Below are 22757 nucleotides of genomic sequence, written 5' to 3'. Positions count from 1 at the left end.
CGCGCGGCGAGTTTTAATAGTGTTGGGATCGCACATCAGGGGAAGTGAATGTGAAGATCTCTCCACGGAGACGGGGCTGTTTCTGAGACGAGCGGATGAAAGGGTGCCGCTGGAAGTCATTTGTGTGTAAAGGGTAAAGAGATCGAGCCACGCTGCCTTTTCTTCCCACGAGTCCTCCTTTGTCCAGGGTCTTTTTGAGAACGGATCGCTCCAGGGTTTGCGGGTAGTGCTGGATTTACACGCCAGTCTCTCACATGACTGCACACAAACCACGGCTCGAGTGATCGACCTTTGTTTCCACCGAGACCAGAAGAGCCCAGACATGTGAGACCGACATCAGTGATGCCTAACCTCACACCCGAGCTTCTGCTCAGGAACTCAGTTTCGGATCGGTACGCTTTTCATGTTTTTAAAAGAAGTCTCTTCTGCTCATCAAGGCTGCATTTAATTGATCAAAAATACAGTAAAAACAGTCAATTATTATTACAATTTAAAAAAACTGTTTTCTATGTGAATATATAGTAAAATGTAATTTATTCCTGTGATCAAAGCTGAATTTTCAGCATCATTACTCCAGTCTTCAGTGTCACATGATCCTTCAGAAATCACTCTAATATGATGATTTGATGCTCAAGAAACATTTATGATTATTAGCAATGTTGAAAACAGATTTTTTAGGATTCTGTGATTCTTTGATGAATAGAAAGTTCAAAAGAACAGCATTTATAATAGAAAGCTTTTGTAACATTATACGGTACCGTTCAAAAGTTTGGGGTCAGTAAGAATTGTTTTGTGGGGGGGGGGGGATAAAATAAATCAATCCTTTTATTCAGCAAGGACGCATTAAGTTGATGAAAAGTGACAGTAAAGACTGTGGCGAGCAGGACGAGGCCGGTGGCGTGACTGATGATGAGCGACGCACCGGTCTCGGAGTGACGGCAGTGAAGAGCGAGAGAGGACCAGGCCTGGATTCATGTTGTGTTTTATGTTTTATTATATGTATATATATATTTTCCACATGCCTCCTTTCCAAAACGTCTAACTTTGCTACAAAGACATTTCAATTTTACAAAGTATTCTATTCTATCAAATAATTGCTGTTCTTTTGAACTTTCTAGAATAGAAAACAATTATTTTAAATTGGAATCATTTTTAACAATATTACAGTTTTTTTTGTATTTTTATTTAAATAAAAGCAGCCTTGTTGAGGGGTTCCTGATCATGAGGCGAGCTGCCCTTTAATGCGATGCCTGGGATCCGTTTCAGAGAGAGCAGATGCCATGTCACTTCCTGAACACACACACGACTCCCCGCTGCCGCCAGTGTGTGTGTGTGTGTGGACCCCTGCCGGCGCACAGTCGAAGCCTCTCAGATGTCCGTCGTCCCGGGATCCATGATGTGCTGACGCTGCATATTGATCCACCGCAGAGGATCCACCTTTGCTTTGCAGATGGTCACAGAGCCGGGGGGAGGGGGAGGACGTCTCTAGGGTTTGCCAGGAAAATTGATTCAATTCGACATGCGAACCGCATCTGAAACACGACTCAAATGGACTGATTTCACCAGTGAAGTCATGATGTTTTTACCTCCAATTAAATAGCCTGTTCACATTTTTTAGTAATCATCATAAATTAGGTATCATTCAAAAGCTTAAAGTCCCCCTTTAGGTCTTTGATCACCAAAATGACATATTTTAACTTTCTTCCTTGAAAAAAACCCTTAAAATATCTTGAATGTAACTCGACACCCTTGCCTCATTTAGTATACGCAGGTCTATGAATATGCAATTAAGCCCCGCCTCCACTCGCTCAGAGATCCACTGATTGACGATCACACGTTGATCTGATTGGTTACAAGGTCGTTTGTGACGTCAGAAACACCAGCGAATTTGGTTCACTGCAGTTTTAAGCAGAAAATACTCAGCAATGCTGTCGACTTATGAATTTACACATGTTGTGTCTTAAAGCATATTAAAAACACCACATAAACACAGGGGGACTTTAAACGCTCAAAATTCATTCTGTGAAAACAGTTTTGGAATTTGACATTGCGTTACAATGGAAACGGTGCTTTAAAACCTTTTAGTGAGCTCAATTCTTGTGATATTAACTTGCTAAGACGTGGCTTTGATTTTCTAGCAATTTTCTGTGAAATCTGATTTTTTTTCTCCTCACAATTGCAAGTTTATATCTCACAATTGTGAGGGAAAAAGTCCAAATTGTCAGTCGCAAGAAGTTGCAATTACCTTTTTTTTTTTTTTTTTCATGGCATAAATTTTGTCTCATTTGACACACTGGAAAAAGAATATCAAGTTGAGTTGAATTGCATTGTGGGACGAGGTTTTCTGCACAGTGTGTTCTGTGAGATTCAGAACAGTAAACAAGCCTGGCTGATGCTGGTAATGCAGTGAAATTACTCAAATGTAGAGTCTCTTTGGTCAATGAGGTGGTGTTTTCGTAAGTCTTGTCTCTAACCATCTGTCAATCATTCTCCTCTCCTCCAGGTCAATCTCTTAAAGATGAAGTGTGTCATTTCTAGGCATTGGTGAGAAAGCATGACAGGCCGTCTGTCCATATTGATCCAGAGTCTGACTATGCAAACGCTCTCTGAAACATCATCCAGGACTCGTGTCGAAGCAAGCACACACACATCAGCCATAACACATGAAATATTAAAGATGTGTCCGAGCTATATCTGGTCCACAGGATTCATCTCCTGACTCTAGTGAACTCCATGAATCTGCACTACTAGAGATTCATGTGCTTTATATTCTCAGCTCAGCACTGCTCAGATATTTTACCTTTAGCATAAACAGCATATTGCTGTTATTTATACTTTGTGTGACCAGCATCTATCACTTATACTTGGTATCTACCTCTATTTACATTCAACATGTAAACAGCATCAACGGGTTTTTTTTTGCCTGAAATATATTAGCATGAAAAGCAGATTAAAACAGATGTTAAATCACGATTGGATGAGAAGCCTTTGTAAAATTGCTGTTTGCTTGTGGTAAAGGTGAATTAAATGCCTGTAACGGTTCTTGCAATGTAAAGTTTTCAATGTGGCTCGATTCATTTCATTTCTTCTCGCTGCCATGTGGCTTTACAATAAGGACAGCTGTTCAGACGCCATTAAGAAAGTATTATACAACAGCTGCGTGAATCATATTTCATTCTGTGAGTCATGAGTTATAAAAGATAAATGATTTATGGCAGTTTAAAGCAGATTAGCACATTTCCAGAGCAGTAATGCAGAGTATTTACAGACTAACATGACAATTACTGTACAGTACTGTCCTGTAAAAAATAAATCTGTAGAAAAATTATTTCATTCAACCGTATAATACAACAAAACTCAAGCAAACAGCTGTGAAAAATCAATATTAACATTCCTTTGGCCACTATTTCTAAGGATGTTCCTCGTCCTCCTTCCCTTTAAAAGGGTCATGACTTGAGAAATCTAATTTTCCTTGATCTTTTGACACATAGGAGGTCATTGCACTAACACCAAAAACAGCTTTTATTGAAACCAAGCTACCGAAAGGACTCGTTTCGGAGTTCGTCTCAGTATGACATCACAGAGAAGAAGAAGATCGACGCCCACTTCTACATCATTGACTCTTAAGCCCCGCCCACCGATTTGCGAATGTCATTTAGTAGTAAATATGAAAGAGAGTCTCCAACACAGGATTACTCCAGCAACAAAACATAGAGACCCTGAGGATTACAAGACATTGCCATCCTTGTGATCTTAACTGTTAAATGAACTATTTTTAATAAATTGCCAAAACGCGTCAGTAAGACACTGTTCCTTTGTTCCCTTCATCTTACTGCAGATTCGTTTTTAAACATGACACAGTTCGACACAGAGAGACTGAAAATAAAAGATGATGCAGTGATGCAGTGACTAATATAATATAATAAGGAATAAATATAAATAAAGATGATTAATTACCGTGCCGTCTCAGAATAGAGTATCCTTGATATTTGAGGTTTAGGTTTTTTTTTTTTTCTGATTGAGGATCAGACTCTGGCTCAAGCATGAGTGGCTGAATTTCAGCGGTTGCCTCTTTTTTTTTTACATTGGAATTTTTCAAAACAATTCCACACATGTAATGTTAATGTAAATTATTTTAATATGCAAAACTGTTACCCAATCATAGCAGTGGGCGTTTACTTCCAAGTCTTGAATGCGGCACGTCTATCAAAACGGACCGTTTCAACGAGAGGACAGAAAATAGCTTATTATTTCTAAATTATGTTGTTGTTTTTTTATGTAAATATGTTGCTATCATTATAAGTGGACATCGGAGGACATTATAAAAATTGACTCCTTTAATCAATGTTGGGAAGCTGTTTTGAAACCATATCTGAATAAGATACTCATAATTTAAAGTAGTTCAACTACAGTCAAGAGTAGTTTACTGAGAAGTGTATTTGTTTTTAAATATGTTATAGTTTCTTAAAATGAATGGTCTGTACAAACTGAATGAGACTTTCCCAACGAGAGAGAGAGAGAGAGAGAGAGAGAGAGAGAGAGAGAGAGAGAGAGAGAGAGAGAGAGAGAGAGAGAGAGAGAGAGAGAGAGAGAAGTTGAAGAGAGCTTGTTTTGTATTGCCTCGGGTTGTTTGGCTATAAAACGGTGGGAACAACTCAATATGACAAAAAACAAACAATGTTTTGTCATGTTACACCACTGAAAAAAAGTAGCCTGTTACTGTAAACGCTAAAAACAGCTGAAGTACTGTCACAAACACACATTACCACTGTCTCTACTGAACACGTCACATGGAGGCTTTTGTGTTCGCTGTGGACAGACTGATAGCATTATTAACTACATACTTTTATGATACTGTACTTTCAGCATTGCTGGCTAAAATATGGTTTTAGGGTGAGTGAATGATGACAGACATTTCATTTTCGCAGTTGTGCATTTACCTGCTCTAAATCTGAAGTTGGCAACAGCTCCTTTAATAGCATTAAACAAAATGCTTGTGTCCCAAATACTGCCCTAAACCCTTGGGTCCCAAGTCCTCCTTTTGGTTACGTAATGCAGGATAGTGGATGAGCAAAAGCACGAGCACCAGAGCCTCCAAACACCTACATGATATTAAAGGAGTAGTTCACTTCAGAATTAAACTGTCCTGATAATTTACTCTCCCCCACGTCATCCAAGATGTTCATGTCTTTCTTTCTTCAGTGGAAAAGAAATGAAGGTTTTTGAGGAAAACATTCCAGGATTTTTCTCCATATAGTGACTTCAATGGGGTCCGATGGTTTGTCTAGATTAGATTCTTATTCCTCAGCTGGGATCGTGTCGAGACTTTGAAGCTGCACTGAAACTGAAATTTGGACCTTCGACCCGTTGGACCCCATTGAAGTCACTATATGGAGAAAATCCTGGAGTGTTTTCTTCAAAAACCTTAATTTCTTTTCAACTGAAGAAAGAAAGACATGTTTTTGTAACGATGCAATAGGAGGACAATTTTTCGCTCCCCAAAAGACCTTTCAAGATCTGTTCTTAAAAGAACCATTTTTGTCTTAGTGTGATGAACATTTTAAAGTGCTATTATTACCCCTATTATTACCTTTCATGTAGTGTGTGATACAGCTGATTGTGAATGTAAAAGGTCTACAAAGTTTAAAGTGCAGATAAATGGAGTTTTTGTCTCCCAAAAATAAGAAGTGATTCTGAACTGAAACAAGTCATCAATCATTTTAGTCTCACTTCCTGCTGAATCTACATAGGTTTGTAACTAATTTGCATAATGCCAGTCTATGGACTTGATTGGCCGAGCGGCGTCTCTTAGCTCCGCCCTCAAACACTGTAGTGTATCTGAGACTGGAAGAGTTTGGTTCGTGTTGTTCGTGTCGAGAAGACGCTGTTTTCTGCTGACAAAGCAAATCCACTTTGATGAGACTGATACGGTAAAACCCTCGCCATCGTTACTGTTCGTATCACTGTGTATCAAGAGCTGAGATTCAGATATGATAATGAGCGTTTGTTTTCTACTGCCAATAGATACATGACAAACTGCTGCTGTACAATATAGAACAAATGAATAACCCATAGCAGAGATATAAAGGTGGAGCTGGGGAAGGTGGAGGGTTTCTGAAAGATGCTACAGCAAACACTGACCAAGTATTTGAAGGTTGAACAGCGAGCTCATTGGCTACTGATACAACAGAAACCAATCAGCTGAGCCCTATAGAGCTTGATGTGATTGCAAGCAGAATGAAGTAAGGCCCCCTCAGCCTTCATGGAAACATCAATGTCAATAAAAATATATATTTTTAAAGAGTGTATGCGGTTGCTATGGTGTTCTGAGGGGTTTTAGTCGCTAGCTGTTTTTAAAGTGTTTTCTTCCTGTCTGGCATGTTCTGTAATGTTCTGGTTTCTAGATGGCTTGCTTTGTCCCTCCTTCAGGACGAAACATACAGAAGTTTCACACAAAAGAGCACTAGCGAACTTTAGCAGAACTTTACAACTTCGGAACGTTCTGGCAAGAACATTTCATAACATTTATACTGTAGATCGTTCATTCAAAATTATCTTTTTTTTAATAATGTCCTAAAAAAATTAGCACAAAAACATGATTTATTATATTGTTTATGTAAAGTTTTTTCCTGAAATGTTTTAATTGGATGTTCATCTAACGTAACCCAGCTGTGGGCTCGGGAAGTGTGTGTCGTAAGCCAGCTGTGGGCTCGGGGAGTGTGTGTCGTAACCCAGCAGTGGGCTCGGGGAGTGTGTGTCGTAACCCAGCAGTGGGATCGGGAAGTGTGTCTCGTAACCCAGCTGTGGGCTCGGGGAGTGTGTGTCGTAACCCAGCTGTGGGATCGGAAAGTGTGTCGCAACCCAGCTGTGGGCTCGGGGAGTGTGTGTCGTAACCCAGCAGTGGGCTCGGGGAGTGTGTGTCGTAACCCTAGCTGTGGGATCGGAAAGTGTGTCGCAACCCAGCTGTGGGCTCGGGGAGTGTGTGTCGTAACCCAGCAGTGGGATCGGGAAGTGTGTGTCGCAACCCAGCTGTGGGAGCCGGGGAGTGTGTGTCGTAACCCAGCTGTGGGATCGGAAAGTGTGTCGCAACCCAGCTGTGGGCTCGGGGAGTGTGTGTCGTAACCCAGCAGTGGGATCGGAAAGTGTGTGTCGTAACCCAGCTGTGGGCTCGGGGAGTGTGTGTCATAACCCAGCAGTGGGATCGGGAAGTGTGTGTCGTAAACCCAGCTGTGGGCTCGGGGAGTGTGTGTCGCAACCCAGCTGTGGGTCGGGAATTGTGTGTCGCAACCCAGCTGTGGGCTCGGGGAGTGTGTGTCATAACCCAGCAGTGGGATCGGGAAGTGTGTGTCGTAACCCAGCTGTGGGCTCGGGGAGTGTATGTCGTAACCCAGCTGTGGGCCGGGTAGTGTGTGTCGTTTCCCAGCTGTGGGCTCGGGGAGTGTGTGTCGTAACCCAGTTGTGGGCTCGGGAATTGTGTGTCGCAACCCAGCTGTGGGCTCGGGGAGTGTGTGTCGTAACCCAGCTGTGGGCCGGGTAGTGTGTGTCGTTTCCCAGCTGTGGGCTCCGGGAATGTGTGTCGTAACCCAGCTGTGGGCTCGGGGAGTGTGTGTCGTAACCCAGCTGTGGGCCGGGTAGTGTGTGTCGTAAGCCAGCTGTGGGCTCGGGGAGTGTGTGTCGTAACCCAGCTGTGGGCTCGGGGAGTGTGTGTCCTAACCCAGCAGTGGGCTTGGGGAGTGTGTGTCGTAACCCAGCAGTGGGCTCGGGGAGTGTGTGTCGTAACCCAGCAGTGGGATCGGGAAGTGTGTCTCGTAACCCAGCTGTGGGCTCGGGGAGTGTGTGTCGTAACCCAGCTGTGGGATCGGAAAGTGTGTCACAACCCAGCTGTGGGCTCGGGGAGTGTGTGTCGTAACCCAGCTGTGGGCTCGGGGAGTGTGTGTCGTAACCCAGCTGTGGGCTCGGGAAGTGTGTGTCGTAACCCAGCTGTGGAATCGGAAAGTGTGTCGCAACCCAGCTGTGGGCTCGGGGAGTGTGTGTCGTAACCCAGCAGTGGGATCGGGAAGTGTGTGTCGTAACCCAGCTGTGGGCTCGGGGAGTGTGTGTCGTAACCCAGCAGTGGGATCGGGAAGTGTGTGTCGTAAACCCAGCTGTGGGCTCGGGGAGTGTGTGTCGCAACCCAGCTGTGGGTCGGGAATTGTGTGTCGCAACCCAGCTGTGGGCTCGGGGAGTGTGTGTCATAAACCCAGCAGTGGGATCGGGAAGTGTGTGTCGTAACCCAGCTGTGGGCTCGGGGAGTGTATGTCGTAACCCAGCTGTGGGCCGGGTAGTGTGTGTCGTTTCCCAGCTGTGGGCTCGGGGAGTGTGTGTCGTAACCAGTTGTGGGCTCGGGAATTGTGTGTCGCAACCCAGCTGTGGGCTCGGGGAGTGTGTGTCGTAACCCAGCTGTGGGCCGGGTAGTGTGTGTCGTTTCCCAGCTGTGGGCTCGGGGAATGTTTGTCGTAACCCAGCTGTGGGCTCGGGGAGTGTGTGTCGTAACCCAGCTGTGGGCCGGGTAGTGTGTGTCGTAACCCAGCTGTGGGCTCAGGTAGTGTGTGTCGTAACCCAGCTGTGGGCCGGGGAGTGTGTGTCGTAACCCAGCTGTGGGCTCGGGTAGTGTGTGTCGTAACCCAGCTGTGGGCCGGGTAGTGTGTGTCGTAACCCAGCTGTAGGCTCAGGAAGTGTGTCGTAACCCAGCAGTGGGCTCGGGGACTGTGTCGTAACCCAGCTGTGGGCTCAGGAAGTGTGTGTCGTAACCCAGCTGTGGGCCGGGTAGTGTGTGTCGTAACCCAGCTGTGGGCCGGGTAGTGTGTGTCGTAACCCAGCTGTGGGCCGGGTAGTGTGTGTCGTAACCCAGCTGTGGGCCGGGTAGTGTGTGTCGTAACCCAGCTGTGGGCTCGGGTAGTGTGTGTCGTAACCCAGCTGTGGGCCGGGTAGTGTGTGTCGTAACCCAGCTGTAGGCTCAGGAAGTGTGTCGTAACCCAGCAGTGGGCTCGGGGACTGTGTCGTAACCCAGCTGTGGGCTCGGGTAGTGTGTGTCGTAACCCAGCTGTGGGCTCGGGGAGTGTGTGTCGTAACCCAGCTGTGGGCTCGGGGAGTGTGTTTCGTAGCCCAGCTGTGGGCTCGGAAAGTGTGTCGTAACCCAGCTGTGACCTCGGGAGTGTGTGTCGTAACCCAGCTGTGGGCTCGGGGAGTGTGTATCGTAACCCAGCTGTGGGCTCGGGAAGTGTGTGTCGTAACCCAGCTGTGGGCTCGGGCAGTGTGTGTCGTAACGCAGCTGTGGGCTCGGGAAGTGTGTGTCGTAACCCAGCTGTGGGTTCATGAACGTACAGCACATGACGCATCAGATTGCAACATGCACTAACCTGATCCCTTACAGTTGCAATCAAACACACACACACACACACACACACAAACGCACGCACGCACACACACACACACGCGCGCACACACGCACACACACGCACACACACACGCACGCGGCGGTAATGAGCGAGCATCTCGCTGCCGGCACGATGAAGGACGATCCACAGCAACTTCTGCAGTCATTAAAGCAGACACACATTTACAGCTGAGCACTTGTACATATGACACCTACTGCGCGAGATAAACGCCGTCTGAAACTTATATAACCTTTGCATACAAAAAAATCTGATTTTAGATCACATATATCCCTTTTTTTCAACATGTATATTATATTAATAACAAGTATTCTCTGTAATAGTACATGCTAAATGACCATGACATATTTCAGCAATGAAACGGTATTTATATACTGTATCGTATATATATATATATATATATATATATATATATATATCACTTTTTTTCAACATGTACAGTCAAACCAAACATTATTCAGACACCTTGCTATCCTAACTAACATAAATTAACTATAGTGTCCTGCACCCACTAGTAAAAAAATATAAAAAATTATATATGATGTCTGAATAATTTTGACTGTATGTTATATTAAAAACAAGTATGCTCTGTAATAGTACATGCTATATGACCAGCTATGAAACTGACATATTAATGAGGATCTGCTGACTTCGGTACGGACGAGATCCCCCTCGTGTTCTTACCTAGTGCATCCAAAAACACAGTTTTGTCGCAGTGAAGCTACGACTCTGGAGGTCACCGCCATGTGTCCTCTGAACACGATCTGAGTAATCTACATCCACACAACAAACTTTACACTCATTCTGAAGCGGTCGAACTCAACAACAGCGGGTCGGAAACTGTCCCCAGCTAAATCTGTCTGTGCTCAGGCGTATCTGAGGGCACCCATGCAAGAGAGCTTTGACATAATCCCATTCAACTGTAACTGGAGCTTCCAATGGTAGAGAAAACAGCCGTGACACACTGGTCAGGAGATCATTTAAGACAGCATGAAACCCAATGCGTCCCCACCTGCCAGCGTGCCAACCTTCTGCATGTGAAGGACACATGCGCTTCAGCACAGCTGCTCCGTGTTCCCGAACGCCACACTGGAGATTGCCGACGCAAACATGCATTAACTGTAAAATGAAGCGGTTCTAGTACCAGAGGTGAGTTTTACTTACTGAACCAGACGATCATGTCAAATCCACAATGCCGTGAGTCTCAGAGAAGAGTAATCACCCTTCAGCATCTGTACTGAGAGACGCAAACACAGACTCAACCGTACGACACAACACACTGACGGAGAGAGAGAGAGAGAGAGAGAGAGAGAGGGAGAGAGGGAGAGAGAAATGGAAAGAAAAGGAGAGTGAGGTGAAGGGAGGGGGTGAACCCTGCAGAACACACAGAAAGAGAAAGAGACATGAAGAGATGGGAATGAGAAACACTCAGAGAGACAGACAGACAGACAGACAGACAGACAGACAGACAGACAGACAGATAGATAGATAGATAGATAGATAGATAGATAGATAGATAGATAGATAGATAGATAGATAGATAGATAGATAGATAGATAGATAGATAGATTTAAAACAATGTAATGCAATACAATTGTGATTGTTTTATTTTGTGAACTATTCAAAGATACTCAATCATTCACACTCAAAAATATATCAAACTGACTGTCAAAGTGCAAAATAGGAAGAACAAAATGAATGCAACTTGAAACAAGGGAGCAGTTGAAAATGCACATTAAACTCACAGCACATGCATTTACTGTGAACGGAGCCACTTTGAGACGCACATCATGAGTCACACAGAACGCCTCGCTCTGAAACCCAACGCAACCTCTTTAATCAGAGAGAAGTCACCAGGCTATATCTCCATTTAGTTTTTTGTTCGGTTGTCAGATGCTTTGCCAAAGCAATGGCACAAAACGTCTCAGGTTACGACTGTAACCCTAGTTCCCTGAGTAGGGAACGAGACGATGCGTCGATGATGCTTTGGGAACGCCCTGCGTGATTGCGTCTGAAGCACTTATGTCAACTAGTCCAACGGTGAGAGTGAGTGTCACGGGCGAGTGACGTCACGACCAGGAAAGGATAAAAGCGCATCCGGTTTAGAACCGCGCTAGCTTCGAAAACGGCCGAAGCAAGTCGATCACAGGGATGTAGGAAGTATGGAAAAGTGACGCATCGTCTCGGGTTACAGTCGTAACCTGAGACGTTCCCTTTCGAGGGAACTCGCGATGCGTCGATGACGCTTTGGGAACGAGAATGCCAAACACGCCATACGAACCAGAGCCTGTCTGTGTGAATACTGAGAGCACAACTAAGACAAGAGCACCTGTGAACCTGGGGTAACGCCCAGGTCAAAGTTGTAAAACCTTACGAACGTGAGCGGAGAGGACCAGCCTGCCGCACACCACATCCTACAGGGATATCTACTTATATAATAAGTAGTGCTGTCAAACGATTAAAAAATGTAATCGCGATTAATAGCATTAATGTCATAGTTAACTCGTGATTAATCTCAATTAATTGCATTTTTATCTATTCTAAATGTCTCTTGATTTCTTTTTTTCCCATTATATTTTCTAATTTTAATGCTCTTATCAACATGAAAAAGTGGATCGGCTTTCTTTGTGCAAATGTTTTTTTTATTGAAAACAACATTGACAATACTGTGTTCAATTGCACACTAACATTCTCACTTGGAGCAAATAATCTCTCACACAATGTAACACTGTCCATCAATAAAAGGGTGAAAGAAATACTGACGTGGTCCTGATATTGACGAGGGGGCGGAGAATTCGCATCAGCTGTGTGTGTGCTTGGCCATCAGGTGGTATTTCAGACTGGACGTGCTGCGATGATAGCTCAGTTCACAACGACAAAACACACAGATCACTTTGGCTTTGTCATTGGGACCATTTGGCAACTTTTTAAAAGTAAACTTTCAATTCAGAATCTTATTGGCATCCATTTCGGCGTCTCGCGTTCGTCATCCACTCAAAACATGAACTAAGAATGACCAATACTTCTTCAGCATTTATTAATCTTAGTTAATATTAATTTCAACATTTACTAATACGGTATTTAAATCAAAGGTTGTGTTTGTTAACATTAGTTAATGCACTGTGAACTAACATGAACAAACAATGAACAGCTGTATTTTTATTAACTAACATTAACAAAGATGAATAAATACTGTAACAAATGTATTGCTCATGGTTAGTTCATGTTAGTAAATACATTAACTAATGTTAACTAATGGACCTTATTGTAAAGTGTTACCGAAATTCCTTATACAATTCCTTATATTACATGTCATAACAAAAAATACAAATATATGTGATTAATTGTTTAGCAGTTGTGTAACTCATTCATTCTGTACGTCAGGGCTATTCAATTAGCTTCATTCGAGTGCCGGATTATTGAATCGAAAAGTTGAGGAGGGCCGGTGGGTTTAGCTGATTTATTGAAACATTATTTATTACTTATTGAAACATAACCGTATTAATAAATAAGCTAAATTAAACCAAAAAAGTATTGTATTTACTTGGAAATGTGGTACCCAACAGTATGCACATTTATAAGACCATAATAAATAACTTATTTACAGTTGTGTACAAATATATAAATTATACATGCTCATAGCTATTGGTAAGAAATATTTTATTCATAATTCTTATAGGCTTAGATTAAAAATTCTGACACTGAGACTTGGTAACCACAGGTAAAACCATGCATGGCTACTCATTTACTCACTACCACTATAGAGAAATGCCTACACACAGGTAAAAACTATACACACAACGAATTATAAATTCCTCTACCCACCTAATAAATCTAATGCAATATAATTTACTATTAGGGTTGGGTATCGTTTCATTTTTAGCGATTCCAATTCCGATTCTGCTTATCGAATCCGGTTCTTATCGATTCGTTTCCGATTCCAATATTTTTTGGAGAGAGAAAAAAGGGCAAATACTTGAAGAATAAATATTTCTACCTTTTATTCTTGCCAATTTTAAGCAATATCCAATAAAATGGCTAAAGTGAAAGGAGTCTCTTCATATAAAGGTGTTGATTACATTAATTAATTCATAAATACTTGTTTTACTGGAGTAATAGTGTTTGAATTAATGATTCAAACGAGTTTTTAAAAAGAAAGACTATTAGACTATACATATGTAGTTGTCTGATGTATGTAATCGTGATCTCCATTTTAAACAAAACAAAAACGATTTTAAGCCACATACATTCCTGAATTAGGGACCGTTCACATATCGCGTCTAAAAATGCATGGAGAAGCGGGGCCGCGCCGCTTTCTCCTCCTTTCCACAAGCGATTGCGCTCCCGTGGCGTCTGTCGTTGCTATGCAACCATGAACTGCGCTCTCCATGATGCAGACGAGGACGTATCAGCAAAGGATTAATTGATTTATAGCCCTCGCATTAGCTTTACTAGGCTACTAGATATATTTATGGAGATGAGAAATAAAAACGTGCCCTGTTCAGCTATGATCAGCTGTTTGGCCGAGCTTTCGATGTTACAGAAAGGTCGTTGTTTTTTGTCACATGACCTGCGCGCCTGCAAAAACGAGCGCCACGCACCGCATGCTCGTCGCTTCTATTATGAACGTGCTTGCCACGCGCCTACATTTGAAATAACGAATTTGCAACTGTCCCAAAGTCAGGAATCGATAAGAGGAATCGTAATGCGTGCTTCTTATCGAATCCCCGGTTTTGGGAAATTTGTTACCGGTTCTAAAATGGAACCGGTTCTCGATACCCAACTCTATTTACTATAACTAAGTATTAAATATTCCAAATTTCTGCCCAAACTATGGTAAATTACTACAGTACATTCATGGTAAATGTTTGTAAGGCTGGTGATTAAGGGATTTAAAGTCTTCTAATTCATTCATGGCACAATGTTTCTGCTGTTTACCTCATCAGTCGCGTTGGAATGTTGAGGCTGTTTCATCCGATTTAAAACTGTTAAATCATTGAGTGATTTGTGGCTTGTAACAGACAGGTGTGTTGAATTGAACCGCTTCTCACTAGATGTATCAACGCTGTTAAATAATAGTGTCCGGGACCGGGAGTAAACGCAACTCCTGTAAGCTTGCGTTCCGTTATACACTATGCTGCGAAGTTCAAAGTAAACTTGAGAAACGTTTCTCAGTTCAGTCTGAGCGCTCATGGTACGCAGAATACGTATATCCGTACAGCTGCAGGCGCCACTGCGGCCACGCGCATATCTAAACAAATTTAACCGCACCACCAGGATAAGAGGAGGAGGGCGGTTGGGGGCCGGATGGAGATGATTGGCGGGCCGCATGTGGCCCACGGGCCGCCAATTGAATAGCCCGGCTGTACGTGTTTGTTAATCTTGAAACATTCAGAGAGGCTTCATCAGGTCGAGGTCCAGAATGCAAAGCGTCATATCTGTCGTGTTCAGCCTAGTTTCTTTATCATGGACTTTTAGGTTTTTTTTATGTTCATCATGTGTTTGTTCAGTTTCCCCGCTCCTCATTATTAGCTCATATGTGACAGCTGTGTTTTATTATTTATCCTCATTTGTGTTTGCTATATAAGGCTACGTTTACACGAACCCGTGTATATATGCCGTCAAGAGCATGCCAAACCTGCAGGTGGCAGTGTAACGCGAAGCTCAAGCCCACGTTAGCATATCAGAATCCCCGAAAATAGCTCCTCGACATAATAGAGCGGCTGTATTTGCAAATGCAAACAGACGAAAAGGGTTTGCACCAACATAAATGCGACTGCTACTCTGAATTAGGGCTGTAGCGATACACTAATCTCACGATACGATACGATACACGATATTCGGCTGACGATACGATATATATCACGATATTCAGCCAACGATACGATTCGATATAATTCGATACACTTACATCATTTTCTGAAAGATTTAAAGGGGACAGAGTGATTTTGGTGACATCTTGTGAGTCTTCCATTTACTTGGATTGAATTAATTGAACTGAAAACTGAAAACATCATTTACACAATATATGTCTCTGACTGGGCAGAGAGTACAGCTTGCAAATGCTGGACAAAATGAATCAAATATGTGTAGATAAAATTAGTTCTATTTATTGAAAGACAACAGTGCAAACTGTAGCTTATAAGCCTTTGTTAATTGCAATACTGCACTTTATTTACTTTTCAATGGAGAGTTAAAAGGTGCAGCAAGTGGCCTGTTGTGAACAGTTTCTTTGCACTGCCTTTTCTTTGACAGCTTTTTTAGCTTGACACTGAACATGTGACGTGCTTCAGTTGTGCGCGAGGTCAAGCCGTCGCACGTCAGGGAAACTCTCTCCGCGCTGGCCAGGGAGGCTTTGACGTGTGCTCTTGCCTGAGTGTACAGCCTGGGAATGCAAACCTTGATGAGGTGTTCGCGGGTTGGAATAGGATAGCGGGGCTCCATCGCGTTCACCATGCGCCTAAAGCCGGCGTTTTCCACCACCGAATACGATTTTTTTTACATTTTTTTTTTTTTTACTAAGCCTATTTAAAATCGTATTTGATTGCAGAGCGCCGCAGCGCATTCACGCAGCACTACCTCGCTCTCGCTCTCTCTCTCTCTCACACACACACACACACACACTCATCCGTACCTCGCGCACTTTCTCACTCACGGAACACCGCTGCACAAATCTGTCCAACACAGCGCTGTCAATTTCGGAGACCCAGCTTTAAAAAAAGCTACTAGCCAGCATGCAAGGAGCCTAGCCAACAAGGAGAGCTAAGTTGTTGTTTGAATACAGCTGGATTTTCGTCAATATCGATGCACGCGTGCAGCTGGCCACTAGCGGCTGGCTGACCAAATCACTCTTCATGCAACGCGAACGGGTTTAACACGGGGGATTTGAATGGGACTTATGTATCGATACTCGCGGCCTAAAAATCGATACTTTCTTGGGAGAAAAAATATCGATTTATATCGCAGAATCGATAAAATCGCTCAGCCCTACTCTGAATGCATCCATGATCCCCATAGCCAAATGAAAATGTAAACATAGGTCGCGCACTTTTGACGCAGGTGCAAGTTCTGTCGCATACTGTGACGTCGGCTGCCTAAAACTCTGTTTACATGCAAACGTGCAAACGAAGTTTTCCAAAATCTCCATTCTGGCCGGAGTTTTTAAAAAGAATCGCTTTCTGAGGCGAATTCTCCGTTTGACTGTAAACAAAGGGCACAAACGAAGGGAAATGTCTCCGTTTTTCAAAATTCATGTACTGAGTTAGCCTGACTTCGTCATATTCATATTCTAGTCAGAATGTGAGTCTGATACTGCTCCATAGGGCTTTGATTATGAGGCGTGTCTTAACCGAACCAGGAAAAAAAACAACTCTGCACTCAATTGGATAGACCTACAACCAATCAGAGCAACGCAGTAAGTGTTTTTTTTTTATGAGCTACGCAAATTGTCAACAGAACTCAACTACACGCACGCTGGAAGAAGTAGTAAAATAATGAGTGTTGCTACTTGGTCCTCCATGAGTGCGACCAAAGGAGAAACCACAACGACCACAGGGTTTTCATTGCGTCCCATCTTCTTAGCGACCATCGGAGCCAGCTGATAAAATAAACTTTTGCCGAATCCCGTGGGAAGGACGGCAAACACATCTTTCCGATCGACAAATGCCTTGATTGCAGTTCTCTGTTCGTTTTTTAAAGTTAATGCGCTGTCGATTTCTTTTACAACAGACGCAATAGCGGAATCTATACATCTCAGTTCTCCAGCTGCAGTCATCTCTGAGGGAAACCAGTTCAACCCAAGCGCTCTTTGATAACGTGATGATTACGTAACTGCAGATCATCTGTCCATCATCGTATAAAGCCCACCCTGGCAATTTGATTGGCCCGACTAATTCTGAACCGATCATAATCACTCCTCAATGGATCGACTCCAGACCGAATTTCCCGACCAAAAAATGTTGTGGGCGGGGTTCGGGGTGGCATCCAGGCTAGTACTGAGTTGGTCCCTCACAATTATTCTCTGTCCGATCAACGTTATGTGTTGGTCAACCTGTTTGCCTGTCTTCTGGATTGTAAATAAATCTTTGTATTGGAAATGATCTTCTTCGTCTGCCTTCCTGCAACCCACCGTGACAATATCGAACTGATCATGTCCTCATGACCCACAGACGGGATGAGTGTGTGTTCTGCTGCAGGACAGATGGAGTGTGTGCCTGTGAATCGGGACGCCCCCGCACACCAACACTGCAGTGCAGCAAAGCCCTCGAGAGATGAAGATACAGAGAGGACAGACTCAAACAAACCTGTGCGTCTAACACCAGCACCGGGGCTCAATGTGTGTGAAAAGACACTGCGTTCACATTTCAAATAGTTCAAGAGAATAAAAGCCGGCGCACAATACTCAGTTCTTCGAAATCTACCAATGTCTTAATTCAGAGGCCATAAAAATACTAAAGTGCTCATAGCAAAAACAGTGTTAGGCCAAGACTCCGATTCAAGTGGAGGTTTAGAGGAAACAAAAATGTGTTCTAGGAATGTTTTGCTAATATTTTCATTAAAGTCCCCTTGTAGTCAATAAACGTATCCCTTAAAACTAATCTTTGATCACTAAAATGACATATTTAAACCTTTTTTTCCTTGTAAAAAAATTCTTCATGGCGTAAAATATCTTGAATGTAATTCGACACCCTTGCCTTATTTAGTATGCGCGGTTCTATGAATATGCAAATGAGCCCCGCCTCCACTCACTCACTCAGCTCAGAGATCCACTGGTTGACGATCACACGTCGATCTGATTGGTTACAAGGTAGTTTGTGACGTCAGAAACACCAGCGATTTCAAACCGTGTTTTTGAGACTGTCTTTGGTTCACTGCAGTTTTAAGCAGGAAATACTCAGCAATGCTGTCGACTTATGAATTTACACATGGTTTGTCTTAAAGCATATTAAAAACACCACATAGACATTGCTTATACATCGTTCATAGGGCATTACGTTTATAAAACCTGGATGTTTTGAACAATCAGAGAAAATTTTAAAATAACGCTTTCATAACTTAAAGTCTATGTTTTTGTGCTGACGTTCTGAGAACGTTATTAAAGACCAGTTAACTTTGAAAGAATGTTCTATTAACTATTATTACTGAAAGAATGTTTGTTCATAACTCTGGCAAGCTTTTAGCTGAAGCTCTGAGAACGGTCCCTGTTAGCTGGAGAATTCCCCAATATTGAGGAGCCGTCGTTTTCTCCCCCTACACGTCTATGGATGGATGAAAGGATTCATCCATCCATAGACACTGGCCGGTAAAAAAATTAAAAGGTAGCATAACAAGAGATTTATCAGCAATTTTTTGCAGGCCGGGGATTTATAACACCACGAGTGTTATAGCGTTTTCAACACAGCACAAGGGTTAAACATACACTAGACAGATGTTTGACTGCTGTATTCACATCTTTTGCAGTTTCTTGCACATGACACACTTAAGTGCTCGAATTAAAACGAAACCAACCTTTAAAGAACGTGTCTCTAGAGCTTTGCCGTTGTATTAACCGCAGAAACGTGTTCTCTATGAACGGCTATTACTATACAATCTAAAACTAATACAATCTGTGAATCCCCTGTTTGACCTCCTGACCCGAGATCAGTCAGCTAATCATCTTACATTAAACGCAGGTTATTAATGGACTGTCATTATCATGAAATCATTTAGCTCTCTGACAGAACAATAGGAAAATTATAAATCCACTAATCCAAATGATTTTTCCGTGGCCTCTGGCTTCAACGATGGCACATGTTCCTCATGTCACATGCTATTATTGGAGAGCGAGGTGTGTTTTCTTTATCGTGAGCCTGATTCGAGCTGCACCTCGACACATTTCAGCTGAATCATACAGCGCTGGGCTAAATTAGGATCTGAGCTTCACATCTCCTGCTCAACACACCCACATGTGAAGCATCAGTGCTGAACGCCAGAAAACTCAACCCAACACACGACAGATGTGCACAAATACGGTCCCGGGCGATGCACAACCAGTCCTCTGAGCTGTCTGTGGATCAGTGCATGTGTGGCGCTCTAAAACCACAGACATAACGCTCAAAGATACGATAAATACTATCAGCACTTTATAGCACACGCGTTGACCTTGTGTGACTTTGCCAGTCGTGGGGCATGTTGTCACGGTATGGGGTTAGTTGTCACAGTGGAATCCACTAATAAACAACAATATAATAAAAATAATGTAGTCTTTTCAGATAACTTTATATGCCTAAAAGTTGGGATCAGTATCATTATGTATATAATATAACATATTTATATGTGTGTGTGTGTATATATATATATATATATATATATATATATATTATTACTGACCCCAACTTTTAGGCAGCAGCACAACTGTATTCAACATTAATAATAATCATAAATGTTTCTTGAGCAGCAAATCATCATATTAGAATGATTTCTGAAGGATCATGTGACACTGAAGACTAATTAATAATATAATAATTAATATTGCATAAATTAATAATAAAAAAAACATGATCATTTGCCCCAACCAGACATTCAAATTATATGTGCGTATAAAAATAAAATATAAATATATATATATTGTCAAGTTAAATGAAATGGTGCACTTATGTTTGCAATTGTGATTTTTAAAGAAAATGTTTAAAAAATGTTTGTTCATGAATATTCTGCGAAATTTTAATAAAATCTGGTTCAATTTTTTTTTTGTATGAAATGTATTGTTTATTGATCTCTTTAAATAGATTTTTAACCATTTAAGGGCTTCGTGTCATTTGGAGCGACCACTCATCATGTGGTGTGACCAATAGTAGAAATATAAAAAAATTATAAAATTAAAACTAACATATATAATTTCTGTGGCTGATATATGAATCACTGATACAGTAAGATTAAGTGAATTGTATTTTTAAAACAGTTTTATCAGTTTTATGCGATTTACAGGAAAAATAAGTCTGTTAACTACATTTAAGACGCTAACTCTGAAATTATAGAGCAAAAATATGAGATAAAAAACTCAAAACTCAAAAGATTGTTTCTAAACACTTTAATTACTGAGAACTTGTAAAATAAATGTAAGCATTTTAAGGAAATTAATTAATTTTAAGATAAAACGGTCGCACCACATGACATTTTTTTAGGCTACGGCCAATTCATCTAGATTCTAGATGAAAAAATCACTTAATTTAAAATGTGTATATGAATTTATGTGTACACAATATTCTTAATATTTGAACAATTGCAATAGATATTATTATTTTTTGTATTTTAAAATTGGCCTGTCAAAACTCATTAAACGTCATTGACCCATATATATATATATGTGTGTGTGTGTGTGTGCGTGTGTGTGTGTGTGTGTGTGTGTGTGTGTGTACTTGTCTACCTATCTAAGTGGGGACCTTGGTGTCGTTACACACTCACCAACAGGGGACCGCCGAGTCAAGTGGGGACATTTTTCAGGTCCCCTGTTTGTCATGCCTTAAAACATGTTAAAATCAGATAAAAAACGCTCTGGTGAATTTTTTACATTTTTGACCAAGTGGGGACCTGCAAGTGTGTGTGTGTTTAAGCCCATACTCAGCAGCGCTCCTGTAGGCTGGAGCAGGAACTGCAATGGCCCATTAACACACGTCGTTCACACTTCTCTATTGTTTGAATGGCTTGCTGTCCCAGAGAGGCTCTGAGACTGTAGAGCTGCTGTTTAAAAGACTGCTTAGTTAAGGAACTTTCGGTAACTTTATTATAACTCCACGCTATTAATCATTAGTTAAGCATTAGTAAACAATTCATCATTTATAAAGCATTAATAGACATTAATAAGCAGTATATAAATACAGATATAAATGCTTTATTCTTGTTTTAAAAGCAAATCTATAATGTGTTTAATAATTGTATTTTCATACTTTATTAATGATCAATTTATCATTTCTAAAGGAAGTATAGCATTATTTACAAACCAGTTATTTAGGAGTTGTCAGTGGTTCATAAGATAACTTAGAAAGTGTGAGTAAATGATTAATAAACTATTGAAATGTACATTCATACATTTTATTATTCAGACATATAGTAATAGTTTAGTGTGTTAATAAATGCTTTATTAACATGTATTTCTACTGTAATTCAGGGTTAATTCAGGTAGTTATAAAGCATTTAGTAGTGGTCAGTTAACTCTTTTGTGAGCTCATCTAAAGTGAGGACTAGTTATGCCTTTTAAAGAATTTACAAGACAGATTTAAAGGCTCAGTTATACATTTCTATGTTCTGTATTACTGTGTTGTGTTTGTTTCATTTTTCTGTTTAGAAGATAACTGAGTCTTTAAATCTCCTTTATAAATGCTTTACAAGGCATTAGTCCTCACTTCAGATGAGCTCACAAAATAGTTAACTGACCACTAAATTCTTTATAACTACCTGAATTTACTACATTTACTTACATTTTCTAAGTGATTTTATGAATCACTGACAACTCCTAAATAACTGGTTTGTAAATAATGCTATACTTACATTTACATTTAGTCATTTAGCAGACGCTTTTATCCAAAGCGACTTACATCTGAGGACTAACCAAACGAGTCATCGTGAAGAGACAATAACAACCCAAGAAGTGCTCAAAATACAAAGTTCAAATATTGCTCAGAGTAGCATAAACCAGACAAGTGAGGATTTAAGTTTTTTTTTTTTTTTTTTTTTTTTTTTTTTTTAGAAAAGATAAATTGATCATTAATAAAGTATGAAAATACAATTATTAAACATATAGATATGCTACTAAATCAATAATAAAGCATGGTCAGATTTGGAAATCTTGCTAAATGTAAAAGCAATCAAACAGACGTCGTAATTTGCTATCTAACAGGGGACTTTAGTGTTAGTGTGACACCTATGTGGTTGCTTTGCCATTTCTTCATTTTCATTCTTTTGACCTCAAAAATATTATTACAGTGTATGTTTATGGCAAGAACCGGTCTTTATTGTAAACATAGCTATCACTTTCAGAGATAGTCAGAATATGAAATACTGCTAAATGTAAAAGCAATCAAACAGACATCGTAATTTGCTATCTAACAGGGGACTTTAGTGTTAGTGTGACACCTATGTGGTCGCTTTGCAATTTCTTCATTTTCATTCTTTTGACCTCAAAAATATTATTACAGTGTATGTTTATGGCAAGAACCGGTCTTTATTGTAAACATAGCTATCACTTTCAGAGATAGTCAGAATATGAAATACTGCTAAATGTAAAAGCAATCAAACAGACATCGTAATTTGCTATCTAACAGGGGACTTTAGTGTTAGTGTGACACC

General features: G+C 41.3%; 1 protein-coding gene across 12 annotated transcripts in view; it reads right to left on the bottom strand.

Moving 5' to 3' along the window:
* Positions 1-22757, bottom strand: part of atp2b2 (ATPase plasma membrane Ca2+ transporting 2) — a 241837-nt gene that overhangs the window by 133184 nt on the left and 85896 nt on the right. For 10 of the 12 annotated variants that reach the window (XR_008807213.1, XM_056252547.1, XM_056252536.1 and 7 more), the window contains exon 1: positions 10599-10733. The exons of 1 other annotated variant lie outside the window; for it this stretch is intronic. The gene's annotated coding sequence lies outside the window, so the exon portion shown is untranslated. Of the gene's footprint in view, positions 1-10118; positions 10141-10598; positions 10734-22757 lie in introns of those variants that run through there. One more of the 12 variants, XM_056252538.1, reaches the window with a different exon arrangement.

The sequence above is a fragment of the Rhinichthys klamathensis genome, unplaced genomic scaffold, assembly GCF_029890125.1.
Source record: "Rhinichthys klamathensis goyatoka isolate OS25496 unplaced genomic scaffold, OSU_Roscu_1.1 h1tg000095l_1, whole genome shotgun sequence".
NCBI classification, from domain to species: Eukaryota; Metazoa; Chordata; class Actinopteri; order Cypriniformes; family Leuciscidae; genus Rhinichthys; species Rhinichthys klamathensis.
Note: the sequence above shows the minus strand (reverse complement) of the source record. Positions and strands in the feature narration are given on the sequence as shown.